We start from the raw sequence: 6718 nt of genomic DNA on the forward strand, positions 1-6718 counted from the left end.
TCTTATTTTCTGTTGTTATTTGACGGGTGTTGTCGAACAGTGCTGACTAACCATGGTCTGGAGAGAATACCTACTACTTCATCACGTAGAACAACACTAACCCCTGGTGGAGATAAGCATACATAACTGTCGACATAATATTTTCTGCCAGACTTTCAAATCATTTCAAAGTCTCTGGAGGGGATTGTGTCGCTACTTAATTTGTTTGAACTTTGGAGAACATTGATTTTGGTTCGAAAATACAAATATTCTTGGCAGTGACAAGGTAAGCAAATCCAAAGGGTGGATTGCAGTTTTCTCCTTGTCCATAGACTGCTTTCAATAAGAAGAAAAAAATGTACATTTGTAATTTGGCTGGTCTATCCATTTAAAGGGCTCATACATGCTTATGACAAGTCTTAAAATGTTACTTCCTCATCCTTGAATTGTTTTTACAGACTAGAATTTCACCAGGAGCCTAATATCAGACTAATGAAGTCCCAACAATATAATTTATAGTTAAACCAAACCGATTGCTAATTTGTACATTTTTAGACACTTAATCAAAGCATTAAATAAAATAAGTGATTGAATATTGAATATAATGAAAATATACTGAATATGTATTGATATTGCATATCAGAGAAGGAGACGCTTCTGGTCAGTGCTGGGTCAAGCTGAATACACAGAGGGACTGTGGGCTGTAGTTATTTTGTGTTCTGACAATGAACAAGAGAGGCTTTGTCTTTTAAAAAGAAAGTGTGTATGGAGTCCCTTGGGAAACCGAACTGCCGAACCATCCAATGATGGGATTTATAAATAGATTATCTGGGCTCCCGAAAGAACTGATCTCTATAGATGGGGTTGTCGTTTAGCAACAATACCAACTCGTGCACAACTATGGGGCAAAACTGACAGGTTGGCTTAGATTGGTGACAACATGTAAACTATATTTCGTCTCCAATGTTTATTGAAAACATACAGTGCATTCTGAAAGTGTTCGACCCCTTCACTTTTTCCACATTGTGTTACGTTACAGCCTTATTATATAATGGATTAAAATGTTGTTTTTCCCCCCTCATCAATATACACACAATACCCCATAATGACAAAGCAAAAACAGGTTTTTAGACATTTTTGCTAATTTATTAAAAGTAGCTCTTAGCCGTGGTATATTGGCCATATACCACACCCCCTCGTGCATTATTGCTTAATTATAAACCGGATAGTTTGGGTCCTGGATCCTGATTGGTGGAAACATTTCAGTGTGTATATCAGACAATATACCACAGGTGTGATGGAAAAACACTTGTTTACTGTTCTATTTATGTTGGTAACCAGTTTATAATAGCAATAAGGCACCTCTGGGGTTTCTGGTGTATGGCCAAAATACCACGGCTAAGGGCTGTACCCAGGAACATTGTTGCTTAAATATATAACAAACTTTCAACCACAATTAAAATATGTAGCCTACAGTCTTGTTAAAGCAGAGTTTAATGACCTTGATAAGCATGAGGTTTGGTGTCATAATGTTTACAAAGCATGTATTACGGCAGTAAAGACTGGCACTTTGGCTGGTGGCATAATTGCTATTCTTAGAACTCTAATTAGTGGTTATAGTAAGCCTACTATCTACTGGACTTAGCCCCACATGTCTCTAAATGTCATGCTAAACATATGCTAATGCAAAGAGACACTACAGCAGCAGCATTGCACGTCTGGTATTACAAATGCATTTTATTGGAATCACTGTAAAAAAACAAATATACATTTTATTACAGCTCATTTGGGGTAAACAATATGTTTATATTACTTACATGCTGTGTCCATGTTAAAATAATAAGATTTTTTGTGGATGTCTAACACATGTGGATCTCCACACAACAGTGTACAACCCTATTCTGGTAGCCTAGGGTCTCCTGAAAATTGTCATTATATATACAGTATACATATATATTTTTTTATTTAACCTTTATTTAACTAGGCAAGTCAGTTAAAGAACAAATTCTTATTTGCAATGACGGCCTACCAGAAGGCAAAAGGCCTCCTGCGGAGACTGGGGCTGGGATTAAAAATAAAAAATAAAATATAAATATAGGACAAAACACCCATCACTACAAGAGAGACACCATAACACTGCACAAAGAGAGACCTAAGACAACAACATAGCATGGCAGCAACACATGAAAACACAGCATGGTAGCAACACAACATGACAACAACATGGTTGTAACACAACATGGCAGCAGCACAAAATGGTAGCAGCACAAAACCTGGTACAAACATTATTGGGCACAGAAAACAGCACAAAGGGCAAGAAGGTAGAGACAACAATACATCACGCAAAGCAGCCATTGTATAAGGCATGCAGAGGATACTCACATTAGAATATGGTGGCTAACACGAAACATACAGTGCCTTCAGAAAGTGCCTTCACACCACTTTACTTTCCCCACATTCTGTTGTGTTACAGCCTGAATTTAAAATAAGTATTCAACCCCTTTGTTATGGCAAACCTAAATAAGTTCAGAAGTTACAAATGTGCTTAACAAATCTCATAAGTTGCATGGACTCATTCCGTGTTCAATAATAGTGTAGTACGACATTGTCGGATGTAGCAGGGCTTGCAAACCATTACAGACTACAAAGGGAAGCAAAGCCGAGAGCTGCCTAGTGACACGAACCTACCAGATGAGCTAAATTACTTCTATGCTCGCTTCGAGGCGAGTAACACTGAAACATGCATGAGAGCACCAGCTGTTCTGGACAACTGTGTGATCACGCTCTCCGTAGCCGATGTGAGTAAGACCTTTAAACAGGTCAACATCCACAAGGCCGCAGGGTCAGACGGATTACCAGGATGTGTACTACGAGCATGCGCGGACCAACTGGCAAGTGTCTTCACTGACATTTTCAACCTGTCCTTGACTGAGTCTGTTATACCAACATGTTTCAAGCAGACCACCATAGTCCCTGTGCCCAATAACACTAAGGTAACCTGCCTAAATGACTACTGACCCATAGGACTCACGTCTGTAGCCATGAAGTGCTTTGAAAAGCACCGGAACAAAAGGAACACCTATGTGAGAATGTTGTTCATTGACTACAGCTCAGCGTTCAACACCAGCCTTCCAAGCTCATCACTAAACTAAGGACCCTGGGATTACTGGGAAACACCTCCCTGGATTTCCTGTCGAGAAAGGGGGATACCTAGTCAGTTGCACAACTAAATGCATTCAACCAAAATTTGTCTTCCGCATTTAACCCAACCCCTCTGAATTAAAGAGGTGCGGGAGGCTGCCTTAATCGACGTCCATGTCATCGGCACCCAGGGAAAAATTGTTGTTGGGGGTTAGGGCAAAACGTCAGATTATTTCACCTTGCTGGCTCTGGGATTTGAACCAGGGATCTTTCGGTTACTGGCCCAGCACTCTTAACCACTAGGCTATCTACTGTCTCCAGGTGGAGATGGTAGGCAACAACACATCCACCACGCTGACTCTCAACACGGGGGACCCTCAGGGGTGCATGCTTAGTCCCCTCCTGTACTCACTTTTCACCCACGGCTGCGTGGCCGTGCACAACTCCAARACCACCACGACGGTGGTAGGCCTGATCACAGACGACGATGAGACAGCCTACATGGATGGCTCCCTGCCATCCAGGACCTCTATACAAGGCCCTAAAAATTGTCAAAAACTCCAGCCACCCAAGTCATAGACTGTTCCCTCTGCTACCGCATGGCAAGCAGRACTGGAGTGCCAAGMCTGGGACCCAAAGTCTCTGAACAGCTTCTACCCCCAAGCCATAAGACTGCTGAACAGTTAATCAAATGGCTAGCCAGACTATTTGCATGACCCCCTTTATTTGCACTGAAATTCTTGCACTGGCTCTATGCACAATCACTGGACTGTACCCACACACTCAAACATATTACACTGACACACCAACACACACATACACACACACACACACACACACACACACACACACACACACTCACACACTACATACGCTCACATACACAAAACACACACACACATATATATGCATATTAACGTCACACACACTCACACATAGACACACTTTCACATACGCTGCTGATACTCTGTTTATTATCTATCCTGATTGCCTAGTCATTTTTACCCCTGCCTAGATTTACATATTACCTCGTACACAACTACCTCGTACACCTGCACATTGATTTGGTACCGGTACTCCTTGTATAGCCTCGTTATTGTTTTTTTGTGTGCTATTTCAATTTGATTTCTATACTCCAGCATTTTAGATTTGAAATCAAATATTTCATATGTGTCCAGATTTCTTTATTGAGGCTTTTATCAAATGTAAGTTACTTGCTAATTTGACATTTTATGAAAGTACAGACTTTCATACACTGTAACTGGAGGAAACGTGGGAAAGTAGGAGAAAATGCCCTTTGAAAGATTTTGATGCGATTTTCACACTTCCTAGAGAGCTCTTTGTTTACMCCTATTCAACATCGTTCACACCTTCTGAAGCCTTAGCCCCACCCCACCCACAGATGTAAACACATGCAGTGCCTTCAGAAAGTCCTCATACCCATTGACTTATTCCACATTTTGTTGTGTTACAGCCTGAATGAAAAATGTATTAAATATATTTCTCTCTCAACTATCTACATACAATACCCCATAGTGACAAAGTAAAAACATATTTTTTGAAATTTTTGCAAATGTATAAAAAATTCTATACATAAATATCTAATTTACTTAAGTATTCACACCCCTGTTAGAATCACCTTTGGCAGCGATTACAGCAGTGAGTATTTCTGGGTAAGTCTCTAAGAGCTTCACACACCTGGATTGTATAATAAACGTGGAACAAGTCAAGGGGTGTGAATACTTTCTGAATGCACTGTATGTAAATTATATTTCTGTATTTCATTAAAATAAATTTGCTAATATTAAAAAAAACATGTTTTCACTTTGTTATTATGGAGTATATAGATGGTTGAGAAAACAAATCAATTTAATCCATTTTGAATTCAGCCTGTAACATAACAACATGTGGAATAAGTCAAGGGGTATGAATAACTTCTGACTGTACATCAAATGTTTTACTTCAGTTAATGATATGTACCCATTGATTCTTGAAGAATGTAACAAAAAAATGCCTCATGAGCTTAATTCAACCTTCCTACCCCATCAGAACCCCAAATATAACATTGTTTTAAACCATGATTGTAAACAAATTAAATATAAACTAAACTTGTATAGCCTCAAAACTTGGGTAAAACTATAATTTTGATATCATGGATGGTCAGTCCTTGCATCCATAGCTCATGAATTTGAGAGTAGTTACATTTCTCCAGCCCATCCCTKATCTTTTTAACAAAACAGTGGTGGGGTGTCGCTTTGTTATTGTTTGAACTGCTGATTGCCACTTTAAGACAACCTATAGTAAAATTAAACAACACCTTTGATTTTCAGACTGAATATTAAATCCTCCATCAAATCTGGACAGGCGCAAGCAAATTCACAGTAAGCGTCAACCATTTTGTTGCCACCTATCCTGCGTCCTCAGACCAGTGCAGATTAAGGAGACGAGAAGAGGAAGCCACCTCATTGTTAGACACAAACCAAGCCTCTTCCTGAGTCATGTGACAGTAAGAAGGTCAACTTTCACACAGAACAGGAAATAGAGCCCCTGTCATTCAGTCTCAGTAGTCATACCATTTCCAATTCAACCCCACATGTGCAAGGTGCACATGTACTTAAAGATACAATATCTTATATCCAATCTATTACCGAAGAGTAATCCAGGAGATCATTAGACTAGAAAGGTAAGCTCTCTGGTGATTTTTGACAGGATGCTGTTTATCTTTGACATTTGTGTCTTTTGACTTTTATGACATGACTTTGCTCCCTGAATATATCTGTGAATAGATGCTTAGCATTACTTGTAGTGTCATTGTATGTTATGTTATCTTACTGTCTAGATTGGAGCTTTAATGCCTCGTCATAGTACTGCCAAAGACAATTATGTGATTGTTACATTCAACTTTCTCATATTGGGCATTGTATTACTTTCATGTTATGATGCAATGTGATTAAAAAGTTATACAGTATTGTACAATACTCACAAATACAGCCCATTGGCCAGTTAGGAAATACTTTCAACAGCCATCGTTGGTTAAAGGGGCAATCTGGGATTGGTACATCCACTCTGGACATTTAAATGAATWAGATTGCCCCTTTAAAGTGAACACGTCTTTCTACAGTAGCAACCAGTAATTTCTTATGTACTCAATTATAAAACATTTATAAAACAATTATAAAACAGAGGGACCATTTGACCACAAGAACATTCAACATATGTAGCCAGCCTATCGAGAACCACTATATCTCTTTCTATGTACACTAAATCATTGTTGATGATTAGGCATTGGTCATTCTCTCTGTCTGAACTTTAGTGAGTCACTTTATGTGTCAGTGCAGAAGTAGCATGCACACAGACCACATTGGGCATCCTTATGCTATATTAAAAATCAAATAAAATTTTACTGGCCACATGCGCCGAATACAACAGGTGTAGAATTGACTGTGAAATGCTTACTTTACGAGCCCATTCCCAATAATGCAAAGTTAAAAAGTAAGAAAAATATTTGCTAAATAAAAAACGAGTGTGTTTGTGTGTGTGTGTGTTGTGTGTGTTGTGTGTGTGTGTGTGTGTGTGTGTTGGTGTGTGTGTGTGTGGT

The 6718-nt window shown here is 39.1% G+C and overlaps 1 protein-coding gene across 1 annotated transcript in view; it reads left to right on the forward strand.

The window, feature by feature from the left end:
- The first annotated feature begins 5703 nt into the window (after positions 1 to 5703).
- Positions 5704 to 6718, forward strand: part of LOC111957081 (amyloid beta A4 precursor protein-binding family B member 1-interacting protein-like) — a 27577-nt gene continuing 26562 nt past the window's right edge. Inside the window, exon 1 of the mRNA XM_023977806.2 lies at positions 5704 to 5803. The gene's annotated coding sequence lies outside the window, so the exon portion shown is untranslated. The remainder of the gene's footprint in view (positions 5804 to 6718) is intronic.

Source organism: Salvelinus sp. IW2-2015, linkage group LG32, assembly GCF_002910315.2.
Source record: "Salvelinus sp. IW2-2015 linkage group LG32, ASM291031v2, whole genome shotgun sequence".
Lineage (NCBI taxonomy): Eukaryota > Metazoa > Chordata > Actinopteri > Salmoniformes > Salmonidae > Salvelinus > Salvelinus sp. IW2-2015.